Source organism: Lynx rufus, unplaced genomic scaffold (assembly GCF_022079265.1).
Source record: "Lynx rufus isolate CCGP_SWC_20201006 ecotype Redwood Valley unplaced genomic scaffold, mLynRuf1.p SCAF_23, whole genome shotgun sequence".
NCBI lineage: Eukaryota > Metazoa > Chordata > Mammalia > Carnivora > Felidae > Lynx > Lynx rufus.
Window position 1 is genome coordinate 4,933,467 of NW_025814838.1, and position 22,108 is coordinate 4,955,574.

Consider the following 22,108-nt stretch of genomic DNA (forward strand, 5'->3'; position numbering starts at 1 on the left):
AGGTGACTCAGAGAAACGAAGATGTGAGGAGGGCTGTTGCCAGCAGGGAGAACAATGTCAATCACAGTCAGGATGGAGGAGGAGTTGTGACACATTCTAGGGAACAAATCATTCATTTTTAAGACATAAGTTCAGAGCACATTGCTCTTAGGATCAGGGCAATCCAGTGGTTTTCCATCTCACTCAGGATAACAAAGTAGCTACAATGAAGGGTCTACGAGACCCAATGTGATCCGCCTGAACCCACTCCCTCTCACTCTCCCATTGTGTTCCAGCCATGCTAGCCTTCTTACCGATCCTTGAAATCACCCCAGGGCCCTTGCACTTACAGCATCTTCCACTAGACATCCACATGGCTTGCTCCCTCACCTTCTTCAAGTCAAGGTTCAAGCATCACCTCCTCGCTGAGCTATTCCTTGAGGGCCCTCTTTAAAATTATGCCGCCCTCACCTGTCACTTTCTACTCCTTTCTTGCTTTCTCTCCATCGTACTTACTGCCTCTGACACACACCATCCCCAATTAAAATGAAGCCCCATGCCGGGCGCCTGGGTAGCTCACTCGGTTAAGCTCAGGTCATGATTTCACAGACTATGGGTTCAAGCCCTGCATCGGGCTCTGTGCTGACAGCTCGGATTCCGGGTCTCCCTCTCTCTCTGCCCCTCCCCATACCCCGCCCACGCCTGCTCTCTTTCTCTCAAAAATAAATAAAATATTTTTTTTTTAATGAGCTCCATGAGGTCAGGGATTTTGTTTCTGTTCACCGCTGTATTCCCAGTGCCGAGAAAGGACAGTCCCTGGCACTGGAAAAATGTTTATGGAAAGAATGAATGTGGCCACTCCCCAAATGGCTAAAGCAAAAGGGAAGTTGTCAAGAACCAGATCACATGGAGTCCTGTGTGCTAAGACAAGGCCAGTGAACCTAAGCCTAAATCCTGTGAGGGGCCACGGAGGATGTCAGCAGGCCACAATCTGACCAGACTCCTATTGAAGAACACTCTCCCGGGCCGAAGCGTGCAACTGAGACTAAGGGAGCCCAGAAAAAGCAGCAAGACCATTTCTGAGGCGAAAGCCCCCAATGAGAACTTATACGAAGGCCTAATGACGAAGGCGACTAGAGAGGTGGAGAAAAAGGAACGGAGTAATGAGCATCTGAGGTGAGAACGTGTAGGACACAGCGACTGGTTGACGATAGCAAGTAACTAAGAGGGGATGTGTGTCTTAAATGACTCCTTGGGTTCTGTCCTCAGCAACTGGGCCAGTAGCTGTCCCACCACGTTAGGGAATATGAGTGACAGTTTGGGGAGGAAGGAGTGAGTTCAATTCTGTATATATTGAATTTTGCAAGCCAGTGAAGATGATCTGGGTTAGACCAAAGAGTCTCTTCATATAAATGGTAGTTGCAGGGGACCACGCTGAAATGGTAGGTCCCAGAATTTTAGTAGAAGCTTTGCCGCGGTATCCGGCAGTCGGGGGTGAGAGACGGTAGGAATACAGGTGGGAAACAGATTTTACTCTCTCTCCGGGTAGAATGTTGAATGAACTATCCCCATATAACCCCATCAGTGGTGACTGATCCTATGGGATAATCAGGGATAGCACTATTGTTCACCTACGCTACGGGGTGAATTTGGTCTTGTGGGCTGGCCTGGGAGCCTAAGCACCTTCTGTTGTTTCCCTGCTAAAATGTACACCCGTTCACAAGCTGAGGATATTATAAGATGGGAAACCTCCATATCTTTCCAGTTGTACGTCATGAATTCTTCCACCTAAAAGACAACTGCTTTTGGAAAATGTGAGTGAAGTACGTTTCTGACTCCCAAATAGGTTGCTGACGCTGAGGAGCATGGATGACCTATCATAGTTCCAATGCTGAGATGGAAAGATTCCTTGAGGGGAAGAGTATAGAGAAAAGAGGAGAAATCCCAAAACATCATGACAGAACTTTGGGGAAACAAATATCTGAAAATGCACCGTAAAACTTGGCAAACATGTTCCTCAGAGTATGGGAGTTTCAATAAAATAACCGGTTGTACGAGTCAGAATTCTTTGCGTTGCAATTAACAGAAACTCAAACTGACTTACGTAAAAAAATAAATAAATAAATAATAATAATAATAATAACAATGACAATAATAAAAGTATTCAATCAATTTTTAAAAAATTAAGGAGGCACTACTGTTGGCTCAAATGGCTGTAAAGTCAAGGGGTGGCAAATACAGCTTCAGGCACGACTGGATCCAGGGGCTCAAATGACGGCTACCCAGTTCAGTTTCATTTCTCCCCATCTCTGCCTGACTCTGCTTTCCTGTATGTGGGCTGCTTTATCAAGCAAGTTGACCCTTCATCAAAGCATGATGGCTGACGTCAGTTTTGGGTTTAGGTTTTATCCTCCCAACAACCTTAACGGAAAGAGGATACTCTTCCGACAGGAGGAGTGATCACAAGTGATTGGATGAGTTTGGGTCACGTGCCATCCCTAAGTGAACACGACAGCCAGAGGGACTGGAACCCGGATTAAGCACACCTGGGTCATAGGCTACCTGGAACACAGGCTTAGTACAGGGAAAGGAGTGTTTCCCCAGGGAGAATAACGCATTCTGTCACCAGAAGGAAGAATAGATGCTGGCAGCAATGATGGCAGAAGTCTCAGGGGAACCTGGCCAGGGAAAACCTTCCTCAGGGGCTTCTTTTTCCTCAGAAGGCTCCTTTCAGGGCTGACGCAGGTATGTGTGTGGCCCCAGTGAGCTGAGGGAGTCAAAAAAGACTGTGCATAAAGCATAGAGAGGATGAATGCTGACTGAGGACATAACTCACCCCGGTGAATGCATCGGCTGTGACCTCTCTGTTCCACTCCCCCCGCTTCTGCTACAGCACCCAACAAGCTGATTTCAATACCCAGCCCTCCCCACTGTCCAGGGTCATCTCATCTCCGCTACTATTTGGCAGGATGATTGAGAAGGAGAGAAAAGGCAACTAAGTTCAACAGTTCATGAGATTGAGGTGAGGTGGAAATAAAGAGCACTTCCGAAGCTGGTGGGTGTGTTTCTACATAGAGTCTCCCCCTCCCTTGCCCCGCACTGTAGTTTCATAATGGGCGTGGCCTCGGAGTATGACCCTTAGGTCACACCTCTGAGAGAAGAGAAATTATTATGCCACGCAGGGAGGTTGAATGAGAGGACTTGCCAGACGCCCTCTTCTAGGTATCAGGGAAAGCGGGGATCGGTCGGGGGAAAGAAGGCCTGGGGTGGACCCAACTCAGACACCAGACAAGGAACCGGCATCAGCAGTTGGTTTAATAAAACAGGAGCTGGAGAAGCAGTGCCCGTTCAAGCTGCATAGGCCACGGGACGGGTCGAAGATGAACGAGGGAGGTAAAATCCTAACTAATGACTAGGACACCAAGAGAAGGTGAAGTGGAAGCCTAAATCCATGAAGCAACATGGGCTCCAGGGACCACCATCCGGTTGTTTTATTTTTTTTATTTTTTATTTTTAATATATGAAATGTATGTCAAATTGGTTTCCACACCATCCGGTTGTTTGAACAGTCATACGGAAGTTAGGTGGGGAAAGTGTGAGAGCCATTGTCTAGAGGTAATTTGAGTTCGTACACAACAGGAATTAACAAGCAGAGAACGCCCAGCGAAAGCCAGATAGGTACCGAGTTGGTCCGAATGGATTCCTTTAGATAATGCATGGGCCTCTGGGGTAGGTCCAAGGTCATGATGCTTGGACACTGCTCTATAAATCTTAGGGAAGTAGCCTTTTAAGTTCAACATCTGATATCAACCAGTAACATGTTCAAAAACCCTAAGTCCTACTCTTCTGGGGCCACCTTTATAGCCTGGTGTTGAAATAGTGTTTTTCAATGAATTCTTTATTAAACTTGTTTCTTGACTTACGACCTGTCAACAAAGTGGGTTGTTGCTCCTAAAATATGGATCCAGCTCTTCTAAGACCCACACCTTGGCTGGGCACTCCTTTAGGAGAGGTTTCTCTTTTGATGGATATTTTTCTGCTGAAATAGATCATCAGGTCTTTCAGCCTGTGTTCTTGTCATGTCTGAAGCATTTCTGCCTTACTTAAGCCTTTCATTATAATCAGCTGCCCTTAGCTAGCTACTCCCTGCAAGGGCTCTGCCTCAATCACATATGCATTAGCACAATTGCCCTTTTTGCTGTGGATCAAGTTATCTTTGGGGTGCCCTATGTAAATGAGAACACTTCAAAATGCTGATTTATAATGAGCCAAAAGTTGACTGACAGAGTAATGATACTTTACTATGAGTGGACTGTTGAGAAGGCCACATGGATGGACCAAGAAGGAACATGGCTGGGAAAGAGAAGTGAGATGACCAGAAGAATGGACGGAAAAGGAAAGGAACAAAGAGAGACGCAGGCAGGTAACAACGGCCAGTGGGGACTGGGGGGTGATATTAGGCTGGAGGTGAAAGGGAAAAAGACTCATTTTTTTTGTGACTGTCATGACAGTAACAGAAAATAATATAAGACATGGAAGTCACTAGGGGAGAAAAAAAGTGAATCTGATAGAGTAACTGATAGGATTGAGCACTTGAAAAAATGATGTGTATGAGAAAGGCAAGTAGTACAAATGAAAGAAAAAAAAAGAAGGGCAATAGGAAAATTTTTCAGGAAAAGAAATATAATCACAACACACCTTTTGGCTCTTCGGTGAACAGTATTGGCTAGTGATCGAATTATAAACAGCGATATCATTATATTAAAAGGATGGGAGATAGGGAGTATAAGAGAGCTAAACCCTCAACCATTATTTCAGGATGTAAACAGATAATATCTAAAGTTGATACATCAAGGAACAGGTAAAGGAGCTCATTATTTAGAAAATAGCTCAAAAAGGTAAAAATGGTTGCCTCCAGAGAAGAGGAAGGAGGTTGTTGCTTCTCATTACAAGCCCTTCAGTGCTGTTTAGTTATTTTTAGTTAGCATGAGACTTAGTGTCAGAAAAAGCTTTACTGAGCATCTGCCCTGCGCCAAGCATTTGACACACGTTCAAACCTCATTCAAACCTCACAACAAGAACAAACACTTCCCTGGCTCTTCCTGGGTGCGGGGTATTAAGCACTTTACACTTATCAACTTAGTCCGTCTTTGCAACAACTTTATGATGTGGTTAATCTTATTTTCCTCCCTTCACAGAGGAGGAAACAGATGCACAGAGAGTAAGAAACGTGCCTGAGATCACACAGCTGGGAGTGGTGGTGGTGCTGGGATCCGAGCCCAGGGAACCTAGCTCCCAACCTCTGCATCCTGTGTGCCCTCTAACAAAGCCAAGGCACAAGTATCTCAACTTTGGGGATGAGGGAATATGGGGAAGGCAAAAGCTACTCTTCTAAGGTCACACAGGTGGCATCTTGTGAGGCCCGGTTTGACTGCGAGATTAACATTAACACCTATGCTTGGTCTCTCCATGGAACATTGCAGGTTTGTGTTTAAACAAATGAGCTAGTCAAGAACAAGGCTATTGTTCACCACTGCTGTTCAACATAGTGCTGGAAGTTCTAGCCAGTGCAATAAGGTAAGAAAATAAAATTAGGAATATACTAATCAAAAAAGAAACAGGGGCACCTGGCGATTCAGTCAGTTAAGGGACCGACTCTTGGTTTCAGCTCAAGTCATGATCTCGTGGTTTCGTGAGTTTGAGCCCCACATCGGGCTCTGTGCTGGCAGCATGGAGCTTGCTTGGGATTCTCTCTCTCCCCCCCTCTCTCTCTCTGTCCCTCCCCCCACTCTGTCTCTGTCTCTCTCAAATAAATAACGCTATTAAAAACAAAGAAATAAAATGGCCTATATTTGCAGATGACATGATGTTCTACACAGAAAATCCCAAGGAATCCACAAAAAAACAACTAGAACTAATAAATGAATTCAGCCAGTTAACAGAATACAAGACAAATATACAAAATTCAATTGTGTTTCTATGTACTATCAATGAGCACATGGAAACCAAAATTTAAAATATAACACCATTTATAATTGCTCAAAAAATGATATAGGTATAAATCTAAATATAAAAAAACATGTTCAGAAATTACATAAAGCTGAAAACTTACAAAATCAAAGATCTAAGGGGTGCCTGGGTGGCTCAGCTGCTTAAGCGTCCAACTCTTGATTTTGGCTCAGGTCACGATCTCACAGATGGCAGCCCAGGGAACCTAGGCTCCCATGCTCAAGCGGGGCCTGCTTGGGATTCTCTCTCTCCTCTTTCTCTGCCCCTCCCACTGCTGATACTCTCTTTCTCTCTCTCTCCAAATAAATAAGCAAACATTAAAAAAGAAAGAAAGAAAGAAAATCAAAGATCTAAATACACAGAGAGACATGCCATGTACATGAATTCGAAGACTTGAGATAATAAAGATGTCAGTTCTCCCCAAAGTGATAAAGTTTGACATAATTCCTGTCTGGTCTTTTGTGTTGTCTGTTTTGCTAAATCTGGCAACACAACCATGGTCCCTGCCCTCATGGAGTTTATAATCTAGTTGAAGGAGAATACAAAAAGTCTTCAAGCAACAAAATAATAAATAAAGGAACAACAGTTCTATAATAAAGAATATAGGAGACTGATTCTAGGCCAGAACAGTCAGAGAGTGGCTCTCAGGCAAGGTGACATGCTGAGACGTGAGACGTGATAAGTATAGAGTCTAAAAAGACTGAAGTAAGGATGATCAAAGGAAAAGACATGGCAGGGTCTCAGATGCAGGGGCTGAGCTTGGAGTGTTCCAAGAATTACCAGAAGGGCAAAGCAGCTGGAGCAAAGCGAGCAAGACAGAAGAATGACCAAAGGAAGAAGTTTGGAGAGGTAAGTAGAAGCCAAACCCCACAGGACCCCGAAGAGACACAATAAAGTATTTCACACTCGGGAAACAATTGAAGGGGGATAAAATGATCTGGTTCACATTTTTGAAAGCTCATTCTGTAGAGAATGCTCTGGAGAGGAGTAAAAACAAAGGCAAGAAAGAAACACAAACAGACAAAAAACTGGGTTGGAGACCACTGTGGTAAATATCCCGGGAAGAGAACGTGGTGGTGACTTTGGCTAGGGTGGTGGCAATAAAGGGAAAGGTATGGATGGATTTTAGAAGGAGAATTGGCAGGACTGACTGATGGATTGGGGGAAAAAAAAAAAATGGACAGAGCAAGTGGGTCAATCAGTGGCTTGACCAGTTGGAAGAACAATGATGCATGCTGTTTGCCAAGATGGTAAGATCCCAGGAGAAATGGGTAAGCAGAGGGGAGGAGGTGGGAAATCAAGCTTTCAGTGTTGGACATACTAAGTCCGAAATTGCTGACGTTCAACTAAGTGAAAATGGGTATCTTCAGTATATAGATCAGTGGCTCTTGACCCTGGCTACTCAATAATTTGCCTGAAGGGCTTTTTAAATGTGCTGTTGCCCACACCCTACCACCAAATCTATATGCATAACACCTTACACCCACCAGATTAGTTTCATATGCAAAAGTCAGAAAATCACAAGCACTGAAAAGATGTGGGGGACACAGCCCTCAGACATCACTGGTGGGAGTTGAAATCTGATTCCAGGAATCCAGAGAGCAAGGCAATGGCATCCAGAAATCTTTAAAAAATATTCATGTCTCATAACCCAGGAATTTCCAGGTACAGTTCAAAGAGAAACTTTGAATGAGATCTCGCCATTTGCAACTATGTGGAATGGCACTGAAGGGTATTATGCTAAGTGAAATTAGCTAGTCAGAGAAAGACAAATATCATATGAATTCACTCACAGGAGGAATTTAAGATACAAAACAGATGAACAATAAGGGAAGGGAAGCAAAAATAATATTAAAACAAGGAGGGGGACAAAACACAAGAGACTCTTGAATACAGAGAACAAACTGAGGGTTGCTGGAGGGGGTGTGGGAGGGGGGATGGGCTAAATGGGGAAGGGGCATCAGGGAGGACACCTGTTGGGATGAGCCCTGGGTGTTATACATAGGGGATGAGTCACTGGAATCTACTCCTGAAATCATTAGAGCACTATATGCTAACTAACTTGGATGTAAATTTACAAATAAATAAGAAAAAAAAGAGAAAGAAAGAAAGAAAGAGGAAAGAAAGAAAGAGGAAAGAAAGAAAGAGGGAAGAAAGAAAGAAAGAAAGAAAGAAAGAAAGAAAGAAAGAAAGAAGAAAGGAAAGGGATATATTTGGGACCAGAGGAATCTTCAATCTTTGGTTCAAACTCCTCAACATTTTGTTTCAACTCCCCCTACTTCTTTGCACCACCCTCACGATGGCCTTCCTCCTTTCTCTTCCAGTATATTCCCTCTCTCCCTCTCTCCCTCTCCCTCTCTTCCTCCCTCTCTCTCCCACTCCCCCTCCCTCCCCCTTCCCCTTCTCTCTCCCTCTCCCTTTCCCTCCCTCTCTCTCTCCCTCCCTCTCTCCTAGAATCCCCTAATCTAGGTTCCATGAGTGGGTTTCAGAAAAACTATAAATCCCCTGGCATTATAAGTAAAAATTTGCACCTATGAGTATTTTTCCTGGGGAATGGGTCCATAGCTTTCATCATATTCTCAGAGAGGTCAGAGTCCCATAAGATGAAAATTCAAGTAACAAAGATTTTCATGGGATACATGTAATAGCTCCAACACAGTTCCCTTGGTCTATCGTGCCCTGGGAGCAAGAGTTATTTCTCATCAGAAGAAAAAAATCAAAGAGAGAAAATGTAAAGTGATTTGTTCCGACCCTGTTTCCACCAGCCCTGTGCCCTGGGAGAAAGTGCCCTGCCTTTGGAAACATAAACATCTCTATCCTTCCCGGCGTGCTAGGCCTCCCATCCATCATTCCAGTCAGGCTCTGGGCAGCCGCGGCCGGCCTCCTTTCCCGCCATTCATGACCCTCTCCATCAGATGTCGGGTCTGGCTCTGGCCACCTTGTTGACGACTGGACATTTTCCTAGGCCAGCCAAACAGCCTCCTCACCATCAGAGCTCTCCAGAGCTGGAGTAACTACCGGAGCCCAGGAAGGGACGACCAGGGCTGTAGAGGACGCTCCCACGGAATGCCTGAGCCCACAGGTCCAGCCGTAGCTACAGGGGCTCCCCGAGGCCTGAAGACCCTGGGGTCTAAGCGGGCTCCTCTGTAACCCGGCACTGTGGAGTCCCATCGTTCTATGCGTTGAACTCGTCGATCGCCAGGGAAAACCAGGGAGATGGCAACGACAAACACACACCTGGAGGGAGAGTCAGCAGAGGAGCAGCCGGGCAGCTCTGCTGATCTTGGCTGGGCCTGCCCGCGTGTTGCTGACCCGGACGGCCTCTGCCGGGTGACTGGGCTAAGTCAGCTCTGTGCCAAGTGTCTCTCACTCTCCAGCTGCGCTACCCTGAGCGTGGTCTCGTGGCAATGAGAAAGGTACAAGGGACAGCGAGCAAGACTGCTCGCATCACATCTGCAAATACTCCTCTGGCCAAACAAATCCAGAGGACTTGGGGCTGAGCCCAGAGCCAAGGGCAGCCCTGGTGCCCCTCCCCACAGTGGGCAGGTACCACAAGCCAGGTGAGAGCCTGTATTTAGAGGTCAGGCTCTGCCTCCTGCCAGGGGTGTCTCTTAAATTCTCTGAGCAAATAACACATTACTTTTCACCTATCTGGTTAGCGAATTCTTTTTCTTTTCCTGTGGTAATACACAGTCCTGAAATGGGTTGGAGAAACAGGTACCTTAACACACTACTGATGGAATATTATCTTTTTAGAAGATAACTGAATCACGTTTACTGTGGAAGATGGCCAAAATGGCCCCAAATTCTTCTCTTTCCCCTTTTTTTAATGTGTATTTATTTATTTAGAGAGAGAGAGCGTGCATACGAACTGGGGAGGAGCAGAGAGAAAGAGAGAGAATCCCAAGCAGGTTCTGCACAAGCAGCGCAGAGCCCAACACGGGGCTCGATCCCACGGACCCTGAGGTCATGACCTGGGCTGAAACCAAGAGTCGGACGCTGAACCGACTGAGCCACCCAGGCGCCCTTTCTCCTCCCCGTTTCAATGTGACTTCGCAACTCCTCCCGCCATGAGTGTGGGTTGGTCACGTGACCTGCCTAGGCCACAGCAAATGTGACACACGGCAGGTTTAACAGCACTTGTACGCTTGGGAATTGCCTCTGCCAACATGCTTGGAAGCCACTACGTGATGAGCCCGAGCCAGCGAGCTTGCTATGGGATGAGAGGAAAGTCAAGGTGGAAGAAGTCAAGGTGCGTCAGTGGCCCTGTGTAGACAGACGCGAGGCCGGCTGCGATCAGCCACGCCTGGCCTACAACAGAAAAGCCACCCAGCAGAGCCCGGCCCACATTGCCAAATCCCAGAATCCCAGAACGAGCGGCTAAAAGATGCCAATTCATTTTATCATATTCTCCTAAGGGTGTCTTTCAGAAGTAAAGCTACCATGCAGTTTCACTCAACAAATACCTCCTACACCCCTACTGTGACCTGCCAGGGTTGTTCTAAGCACTGACAACGTACCCACGAAAAGGAAAAAGATGAAATGTGTTCCTGTCCTCATGAAGCGCGTACTCTAGGAGTAAGCCAGATTTTAATAATGACCAAGTACAATATGTTGTTTGACCAAGGGTACCAAGCACTCTGGAGACCGAAAATAATAACGTATGACATCACGTTCCGGGCACCATTTAAATGAGGACGGGGCGGGGCGCCTGGGTGGCGCAGGCCGTTAAACGTCGGGCTTGGGCTCAGTTCGTGATCGCACGGTTTGTGGGTTTGAGGCCCAGGTGGGGGTCTGTGCTGACAGCTCGGAGCCTGGAGCCTGCTTCGGATTATCTCCCTCTCTCTCTCTCTCAGAAATAACACTGAAAAAAAATTTTTTTAATAAATAAATAAATAAATAAATAAATAAGGATGGGGAGGGTCGGGGGGGGGGGGGGCGAGGGACGGCGTGCATTACATGAGAAAGCCGCCAGACCAGACCTCTGTGAGAAGGTGACATTTGAACAAAGATTTGAAGGAGGTGAGGAATGAGTCTCACGGATATCTACAGGAAGAATCTTCCAGCGGCAGGGAACAACAAGCAGTCTGGAGCCAGAGGAGAGGGCAGGATTCGAGGTCAGAAATGTGAAATGAGGTGGGGTGGGATGCTGTGTAGGCCCTGCAGGTCTTATCAGGAGTCTGCTGTAAACTCCCGTACATGTCTAATTTTTTTAACCAACTGTTCCTTTCAAACAATATTTTTTTATATATTTATTTACTTATTTATTTTGAGAGAGAGAGAGCAAGAGCAGGGGAGGGGCAGAGAGAGAGGGAGACAGAGAGAATCCCAAGCAGGCTTCTCCGCCCTGTCAGCACAGAGCCCCATGCCGGGCTCAACCTTTGAGGGTGGGATCATGACCTGAGCTGAGATCAAGAGTCGGACACTTAACCGACTAAGCTACCCGGGTGCCCCTCAAACAGTAATTTTAAAGAAGTATAGAGAGCAAAACCAAATAGCTCCCAGATTCCAGTATTACTGGACTCTACACGCGTTATCATAATCCGTGGCCATGCAGGCTCAGAACTCCAGGGAGCCTGCACGAGAGTACCGTCATTTTTGGGCGCGGGCTGCCCTCTGCTGTCGGCTTCTGGATTGGCACCTTCACAAGCGTCGCCTGAAGGAGCAAGGTCGCTGCCCCAGTGGGGAAAAAGATAACCAGTTGACAGAAGCCCCCTGTTTTCCTTGCCGGTAAGCCCGACTATGTCAGGAAGCCCTTAACAGCGGGGAGAGGAGACCCCTCCCCATCTTGACCCATTCATCGTCCGCCCATATATTCCACTTCTTAAAGGACTCAAAATTTACCCACGCGCTCACAAACCGTGTGGACACTGTTGGCCCATTCTGCAGGTGAGAGAATGGATGCTGGGAGGCTGTGAACCGTGCACTCCATCTCACTAGCCAGTGCATGGTTAAATCAGGACAAAAGTCCGGGCCTCCCAGCTGCTCCAGACCTACCGAAGCCCAACAAAAGGGTAGGTGCCTTTTGCTCAAAGTCACAAACGTGAAGCAGCAAATCCAGGATAAAGAGCTGTGAGTCGTCACCACCCCAACCAGGACGTCCCTCCTGCCCCTGCTCTGAGTCCCCATCTAATTCTTTCCCTGCCTCTACCTCCGCTCAGGAAGGATCCATGGGTAGCTGAGGGATGGATGGCGGGCCCCCAAGGAGCCCTTGCAGTTTGGCAGAGGATGACACAGAGGAAACCTGGGGACAGATGAACATGAGCCATATTACTGGATGCCAGAGGGGACAGACGAGAGTGGGTGGGTGGGGTCACCGATGCCAAGGAACCTCGTGAGCACCCCGCCCCCCCCCCGGGGACACCGACACAAGGGGGAGAGAGAACATGAGGGAATTGACTGAGAGTGATGGGAACGGACTGAGAAAAGCTAGAATTAAAAGAACTTAGTTTAAACTGACTAAGATTACATTCCCACCTTCCGCACAGCGGGACTCAGAATAGAAACCAAGCTGGGGTATAAAGATCAAAGGAGGTGACGTGTTTGCACACTGGAGGGTTGCAGCCCGAGAAAAGTGTACCGGCTAAAAAGAAGAGAAACAGTGCTGAAGTTCAGCTCAAAAGACCTGCCTTCTAGTCCTGCCCACACCCCCCCCACACACACACACACACACATGGAAGTGGTTTGAGACAAATCCCTCAACCTTGTGGTTTTGGCTTCTTTGACATTCACGATACCTCAAGGGGTTCAGCTGAGGACCCATGAAGCAGGGAATGTGACCCTGCTTGGAAACACTGTCCACTCTGGCCAGCCACCAGAGGGACAAGTGCGACCCCTCTCAAGAAACGATTGGGGCGCCTGGGTGGCTCAGTCGGTTAAGCGGCGGACTCTTGGTTTCAGCTCAGGTCACGATCTCATGGTTCGTGGGTTTGAGCCCCACATCCGGCTGTGCAGCTGGCAGTGTGGAACCTGCTTGGGATTCTCTCTCTCTCTGTCTGTCTCTCTCCTACTCACGCTGTCTCTCTCTCAAAAAGAAATAAAAAATAATCATATGACCCCACTCTAAAGTAGGTGTTAACCAAAGGACTTTTTTGTTTGCTAATAGCCAACTATTCTCATCGTTCTATACCGGTCTCTGGCAAAGGGGAAGGCAGTACTGATAAATGGCAATGGTTTGCAAGTTTGGGTACAAAAGCTAGGAGGGATCTAACTTATCTGATCTGAGATAGGGAAAGACAATTCTCAAGGAAGGTGAAAGAAGGGGGGAAGGGTGGCTGGAGCCTGATGCTCTGGAAGCTTCAGCCCAAGTGAAACAGGCTAGGAGACACCTTGAGGAAAGCATTTTGAGTTTATTTATTTAGAGAGAGACAGAGACAGCATGAGTGGGGGAGAGGCAGAGAAAGAGGAGAGACAAAGGATCCCAAGCAGGTTCCGCACTGCCAGTGCAGATCCCTGATTCGGGGCTCGAATCCACAAAGCTGCAAGATCATGACCTGAGCTGAAACCAAGAGACCGGACGCTTAACCGACTGAGCCACCTAGGCGCCCCACGGAAGGCATTTTTTGAAGCTGTGTGCCGTATGAAGTGCCGTTGAAAACTCTCTGTTGCTTCCCTATGAGATCTTCAGTGAGATCTGCACTGCTTACTAATGCTTAGGGAAGTGTGATTTCTTTTTCAGGGGATGTGAAGAAACACCAAGTCCTGCTTTAACTGTATCACAAGGTGAAAACTGCAGTGATCCATGAGGAGAAGCCAGTATACAGACTATGGGGGCATCCTTGGCCTGAGGACATTCAAAACTACAGAGAATGGAACGTCTTTATTGCAAAAATCATTAAAATTTAATCCAACAAATATGCTAAATGACAGTCGGACAGATGGAGATGTAAAGAGGAAATCATTCTGCTAGAGCTAATAGAATCTGCCTCAAAATAGTCATGTCTCTCTAGACTGCTGGGGATAACACAGGAAAAGAGGGCAGAATCTTAGGAAAAATGTATTGGCTGAAATGAATGAACAGGCAATAAATTAGAGCACTAAAAAAGAAAATGCAGAGAAAAAAAGAAATCATGAGTCACATCATAACTGTGAGATTGGATTAACAAGAAGAAAGTATTAAACTAAACAAAGAAGTCAATGTTGATGATGACAAAGTTACAACCCACATGAAGATCGAACCATCATACATGTTTACATACCAAATAACATGCCCTCAGATGCTTACAACAGGAACGGCAGAACTCATAAGGAGAATTAGACAAAAATGCAAAGGCAATAAGCATTCATTCCATTTTCTTGGCCCCTGACAGATCAAGTAAATAAAATATAAGTAAGGATACAGAGTTCACAAAAAAATGTAGCTAATGAATTTGAGCTGATAAATATAGGCATAAACATGACTATGGATATTCAGTCAAAAGCTGTTTACTGAACACCTACTATGTGCCCAACGTTGTTCTGGGCGCTCAGGCATAAGAGTTAATACAACGGAAATAAATCCCCATGCTTGGAGATTTACAGTCAGTGCAGAAAGATATGATCATTGAGTTAAGGGGATTCTGCTGGGTTTCTCCACTCTAAAGTTACTATTTTTCCTTTTGTAAATAATACATTTCTTTTGGGGAGGTACTCTGAGATTATGTGAAGTGTTCAGTTTCTCATCATACATTTGCTTACTGGTTTTAGCATCCACTGGTGATTTTTGGCAGAAACAGGACTGTCGCGATTACCAAATGGCGATTATTTAAATTCTCTCAGTGTTTCTACACTTCCTACTTGGAATTCAACTGTGAGCAAAAGGTTTCCTGCCTCTCCACTTATTTACTCATCCATGTATGTACTTAAATCTATATGGACACATAGATTCTTATGTAATTCTATAGATCATCATCCATCACTATTTACTTATTATTTACTTTGGCGTTCAAACTATCCCAGGTTTGGCCAGTGGGGGCCCCTTAACACGGGCTCCTGAGTCTTTTTGACATGTCCCCATCATTTGAGTTACTTCCTTGTACTTTCAGGGGTGCATGGGTGGCTCAGTCCGTCAAGCGTCTGACTCTTGGTTTCAGCTCAGGTCATGATCTCACGGCTTTGTGAGTTCGAGCCCCACATCAGGCTGTGCGCTGGCAGCGAGGAGCCTGCTTGGGATTCTCTCTCCCTCTCTCTTTCTATCTCCCCACCCCCCACTTGCGCTGTCTCTCTCTCTCTCAAAATAAACAAACTTAAAAAAAAAAAGTATTGTACTTTCCTTGCCCTTGCCCTGGAATCAGCCATTTCTCTCAGCCACTTTGACTCCTCCTTTCCTTGGAGAATGGTATTTACACACCACGACATGGGTACTAGGCACGTTCATTGTTAGTTACTGGGGTGTCATTGCTTCCAGCCCACCTCAGAGATACATCGAGAGACAGAGAGACAGATGGACAGATACACAATATGTCTATTTCTGGAATTTATCTACCAATAGTTAAAACCATGAATTCACACTGCTGGATCCAGTTCCAATTCAACACCACCAGGTTTATTCTAGCCTTTCCTTTTTCCACATTCTCCCCTTTTCTAGCAGTGAGAAATTTCTCTCTCATTATCCACAACACATTTCTTTAGTAAGATACACATAAAATAGTTTCAGAATTGTTCATCTTTTAAAAACCAGACATTTTGAGGAGTTCTGTTTCTGAGACATAAAAAGACTATGGATTGGTCTTTTTGATTTAAGAAAGAGAGGAAAAAAAGGAGAGAAAACGAGAGCCTGAAGAAGGTCCCACAGGCATAAAAACAGATCTTTCCAGCAAACTGGCAAGAAACCCCAAGTTCACAGAAGAGAACTCTCATTCTTGTTCAAGCAGGAAGAGAACTTGACATTTGAATGTTGGTTTAGGGGAACATAAAATTCTCAGTTCAAAATCATTTTGCCTCACAAATTTGAAAGTGCTGATTGTATTGTCTTCCAGGGAGTTCTGGATTTATCCTTCCTACTTCCTAACTTTTCTCTCAATTTCTTTTCTTTCCTTTTTGTTGTCTTTTTATGCTGCATGCTGGGACAAACCATCACAGATTATATTTGCAATGGTGTCTTTTCAATGACTTAATGCATCTTGAATTTTTTATAGCAGTGTGCTCTTTTTAAGATTTTTTTTAAATTTTTTTAAAAACAATTTTTAACGTTTATTCATTTTTTTTTAATTTTTTTTTCAACGTTTATTTATTTTTGGGACAGAGAGAGACAGAGCATGAACGGGGGAGGGGCAGAGAGAGAGGGAGACACAGAATCGGAAACAGGCTCCAGGCTCTGAGCCATCAGCCCAGAGCCCGACGCGGGGCTCGAACTCACGGACCGCGAGATCGTGACCTGGCTGAAGTCGGACGCTTAACCGACTGCGCCACCCAGGCGCCCCCGTTTATTCATTTTTGAGAGACAGAGAGAGACATAGCATGAGCGGGGAACGGGTAGAGAGAGAGAGGGAGACACAGAATCCGAAGCAGGCTCCAGGCTCTGAGCTGTCAGCACAGAGCCCTACTGGGTGGGGTGGGGGGCTCAAACCCACAAACCGTGAGATCACGACCTGAGCCGAAGTCGGACGCTCAACTGACTGAGCCACTCAGGTGCCCCTGCAAAACATTTTCTGAATGTGATTTGTCTAACGACTATTAAAACATGAGCTTTGCTTATTTAAAGGCTTTCTTTTCCATATTTCTTATTTTCCCGTTTCCTTGTGTGCTGGTTTTTCAGTTCACTCAAATCGTTATCAACCTTTTAGTAATGTTATTTCCCAAATAGCTGGTGATTCCTGAAGGTGTGCTTATCTTTCAGTTGACAAAAAAGAATAACTTAGAAGCACTAAGAAATTCCGAGAAATAAAAAAACATAAAACCAGTTCCCACAGAAGGAAAATATAATTACAACATCAGACTTGTTAAGCACTGAATATCAGAAGGTGGAAAAGAAATGTCCATGAAGTTATGAGGGAAAATTATGTGGAATCTAGACTTCAAGCTCTAGTCTAACCTCTAAAGAAAACCAGTGCCATGAAAGAAAAGCACAATCTTCATGTAAGAGGGGAAAAACCCTAAAAAAAAATTAGTTGAAGAAGCAAAAGTCAAAATTCTATACTTGATAATTTCAGAAATATTCAGTAAGAAATCACATCCATTAAAAAAATCATGTTAATAAAATATAAGTAATTTAATGACTTAGGAATTTTAAAAACTGGGGCACCTGGCTGTCTCAATCAGAAGAGCATGCAACTCTCGATCCCAGGGTTGTGAGTTTGAGCCCCACGTTGGGTGTAGGCATTACTTAAAAATAAGTAAATAAATAATCTTTTCTTAAAAAACAAAGAAATTTTAAAAACCATATTTGCTATTGTTTAAGACATTCAGCATCAGGACAGCATAGCATCATGGGGTGAAGTCTGAATTTATGATCTCAGAGATCGAGCTGAGAGACTTCCGGAATGGATCACAAAAGGGTCTGAGGTAAACACAGTTCAGAGCCATAGAGAATAAATACAGACCTTCCACCACTGGTCTATCAGTAGCTCAAGAAGAAAGGAACATAGAGAACAGAGGGGGTAAAATAGGAAAAGAGATAATGTGAGCAAATGTTCCCCCAGGTGAAAAAATATAAATCTATGAATAGCCGAACTATGCATAAAATGTAATAAAGTTATCTTTTCAGACATTTAAGAATTCAGAAAATTGACCTCTCAAGTCTTCATTCCTAAAAAACAAAAACAGCCTCCAAGATAGAATGGAACTAACCTAAGAGTACAAGGACGGGAGACACCCCCCCCCCACCAGCCACTTGGGTAGCACGTCGTTTATATCTGAGCTGGGGGTCCGAGGGTAGATGTCTTTAAACAGAGAGAAGGTGGAGTTAGAAATCTGTTAGAAATATGATCAGGGTCGCTGGGGTGGGTCAGTCGGTTGAGCATCCGACTCTCAATTTCAGCTCAGGTCAATATCCCAGGGTTGTGGAATCGAGCCCCACTTTGGGCTCTGCACTGAGTGTGGAGCCTGCTTGGAATTCTCTCTTTCTCTCTCCCTCTGTTCCTCCCCCATTCATATTCTCTGTCTCTAAAAACAATTAAAAATTAAAATAAATTTTAAAAGTTAAAAGAAAGAAATACTGGCAATCTTAGGGAAATCACAAGGACATGCTTCTTGGGTTGGGGGGCAGAGGGGTGCTGGGGGAGGAAATTAGAAATTCTAGGACCAAAAAGAAAAAAGCCATATAAGAAAGTTAGGATCAAATATGAAGCCAACTACAACAGGAAGTGATTCTGCACAATTGATTCATGGATTCTAAGAACAGACTTCTCTACAAGTCCTATCATATCACTTGGCTCTGCAATGAAAAACATTTGTATCATCATAACACTGTTAGGTGGTGTTTATTCATTTTCAATTTCTGTGCTAAACCTATTAGCAAAATGTAAATGTTATCAACCTTGCAACGTACAGAAGGTTGGGGGGGCAGATGGAAGTAAAAAATTGTAAGAATACTAATATCCACAGTTTTGATAGTACCAAGAGATACTATCTAAAGATAACAGAACAAGAAATTAAATTTTAAAGATCATATTGACTTTATAGGAATGATTGCTAGGAGAACTACGAATAAAAAAGATAGCTAGCTAAATCTGGTGGTGGGATTTTAAAAAAGATCACTTCTTACCTTTCAAAGTTGAGCACCAGTAAATACTGCCTATGTAAGATAAATTAAAAAAGTAAAAGTATAAAAATATTATTTAAGTTAAGGAAGCAACAACCAGAATACTTAAAAAGGGAAGTGGTTAAAAAATAGATTATTTGCGGGGAGTAGCATGAGAGGCCGAAGATTGGAATTGAAAGACTTCCGTTTTTCATGGTATGCCTTTCCATATAGCTCTGCTTTTTGCTTTTTGCTTTTTTTTTTCGTATTTGTGCTCTAATTTTGTAATGATTTTTAATGTGTTAAAACATTAGAGCAACCACTGAAAAATAGAATAAGATCTATAATTTCCAAAACCCAATATGGAAAAAATGAGTCAAAGAAACTCAATCAATGCAACACTATGCAGGAGAATGGGGATCAGGGGTGGGGGGCAAAGAACAAGGAATTACAATAAACAGAAAATATAAAATATCATGGGAAGAAAAGGAAGCAAAACTCTTAAAAAGGCAAATTGATCAAAGGCTACAATCGACTGCGTTAAAGAAGAGAAATATATTAATGTAAGAAATACATTTACAAAAGGTTGGGATATATTATGTATGTCATGTTAATAGTAATCAAATTGAGTTGGGAATTCAGGAAGGCCCTTGGGAAAAGAGGGAACAGAAGGTTGTATATTCTTGGGGCTACAGGAGTGAGGTGAGCCAAAATCATAGCTGAGTCGAGCAGTGACTGAATGGGCCAGCCCATGTCTGACCATTCCGAGAGAGAGTGTCGTGGGCTGAATAGTGTGTCCTCCCAAACCAATGTTCAAGTTCTAACCCCTAGGACCTCAGAATGTGGCTGTATTTGGAGATGGAGTCTTTAAAGGGGTGAAGAAGTTAAAATGAGGCCACTAATCCAATGCTGACTGGTGTGTCCTTCTAAGAAAAGGGAAGATGGACCGTGTGAAGACACAGGGAGAAGATGGCCCTCCACAAGACAAGGAGACGGGCCCCAGAAGAAACCAACTCTGCCAGTACCTTGAAGTTTCTGTGGTTTAAGCCCCCCAACCTATGGTAGTTTGTTAGGACAGCCCGAGCAAACTGGCACAGAGGATCTCCTCTTCTTGATAATGATAGTACGATTAGAGATGTCACATGCACATGAAGTGGACAGAATAAACAGGGGTTGTAGGCAGAATTGCACACGGGTCTAGCAGGTTCCACTTTGGCAGGAGGTCTGGGGCATAGTTTGGAAGGTTTTTCGGCCGTTAGCAAAGGATAGGAGTGGCAAATGGACTCGGGGTGTACATTTAAGGGACTGGACGCTCGGGAAATTCTTGACCGCCGCAGCCCTATTTACCTACACTGACATGGGCATGACTTAGGCAGAGAATGTTGGGAAAGCCAGGTTGCCTAATTCTGCCACCTGAAAGCCACTGATCAGTGGCAGGCGACACCACCACAGGTAAAACTCAGGGCTCCGTCTCCTGATGGGTTTGTGAATTGGCTTCCTAGCTCTCTGACAGTTCTCTTGTTTGCTTTTCTTATCCCTTGCTTTTACCGAGAAAATCTGGGCCTGACTTAAAAATTCGGACAATAGAAGGGAGTCAACAAACTACATCAGTAATCTCCAATTAAAAGACAAAGACTCAGAGTAGGGATAGGCTAATCAATGGAACAGAATAGAGTCCAATAGAATCCAGGAAGACTTACATGTATTCAATCCACTCATTTCAACAAAGGTGCCAAGTCAATGCAAAAGAGAGGGCAGAAGTTTTTTTAAACAAATGATGCTGGAAGAACTGAATATCCATATAGGAAAAAAGTACAAAAGAACCTCCACCTCTACCTCACTGCATACACAAAAATGTGCTTGAAATGGACCATGCACTGAAATGCAAAAGACACAAAGCCCTACTTTTTTAATGGACGAAATACTTGAACAGAAACTTCAAGGGCCAATAAGCACATGAAAAAGTGCTCCCTGTCATTAGGGAAATCTAAAAGACAGAGACTCTTTGTTTTTAAGTCCTGTTACCCAGCCCTGGGCCATACACTCCTAAAACAAAAATACATACCTCCTTTAAAAATCTGTGGGAAATAAAAGAGATGTAAAGCAGGCGGTCTCCTTCATCATTAAGAATGCTAATTGGCACAGTTTTATGGAGAGCAATTAGGCAAAATTTAACATCATTTTACATGCAATGACCTGTGACAGAGCGCTTTCAATTGTAGGTATAACCTAAAGAAAACTTACTACCCCCCCACCCCATACCCCCCCACCTCTCCCACTCCCACCTCCCACCTCCTGCCCCCCATGCACAAAGACGCACGTGCAAAAGTGTCTACGGAAGATTTATTTGGAAGAGCGAAAATGTGGAAACTCTCTAAAATGCCCACTAGCATGGGGGCGCGGTTAAGTAACTTATGGTGCACCCAACTCTTCATATGATAGATGAAATCATTAAAATAACAAAGTAGACTTGTATCTACAGACATGGAGAGATCGTCCAAATAGACAGACCTATTTCTAAGTAAAAAAGGAACTCACCAAACAACGCAAATGGCTATTTACATCTTTTTTTTTCATGTTTATTTATTTTTGAGAGACAGGGAGAGAGAAACAGAGCATGAGCAGAGGAGGGGCAGACAGAGACAGAGACACAGAATCCAAACCAGGCTCCAGGCTCTGAGCGGTCAGCACAGACCCCGACGTGGGGCTCAGCCTCATGACCTGAGCTGAAACCAGGGGTGGGGCGCTTCACTGACTGAGCCACCCAGGCACCCCCAAAGTTCGTATTTTAACAACCAGCCCAGTAATGCCAGCATCTGCTTGTGCCAGACCGAGGTCTGAGTAGTTTTGTTGTGGTTGCTGTTACTGCGTGTTTTCTAAAGGTTGTTCTAAGACGGTCTGCCTGTCAGGCAACTGCTTCACTCCAACTATCTCAACCCGAAGACTGCTTCGTCGGTGTTGGGAGGAAAAGAAAGAGGCTGGCAAGCAGCCTGTGACCCACACCAGGCTGCCCCCACCAGCTGTTGTGGGCACGGCAGCCCCCCACGCCCAGCTCCGACGGGGTTTGTCGCGCTGCCGATTTCCGCCATGTTTCCCTCCCGAAGTGGCAGCTCCAGTTGTTTCCCCGGTAATTTCCAAGATGCTAATTGCCACCTGCTGATTTCCTGTAAACACTGTACTTTAGACATGTGATTAATCAGAAAGCTGTGGGCTGTTCTGAAGAAGCGTGTGTGCCTGTGTGTGTGTGCACGCACGCACGTTTCATTACTGTGGTGAATTTAAATCACAGGCAATGTTTGCTCACAAAGCCGCATTGGCGGAACGGCAGGGAAAACAAAATTACAAAATACCATAACTGCAAGTTCACAGACCGTATAAACGACAATTCGAGTCAGCCCGACAACTCACTGAGTCGACTCTGGAACGGAGCAAGCAGCGACAGGGCATCTCCAAAGGAGACTT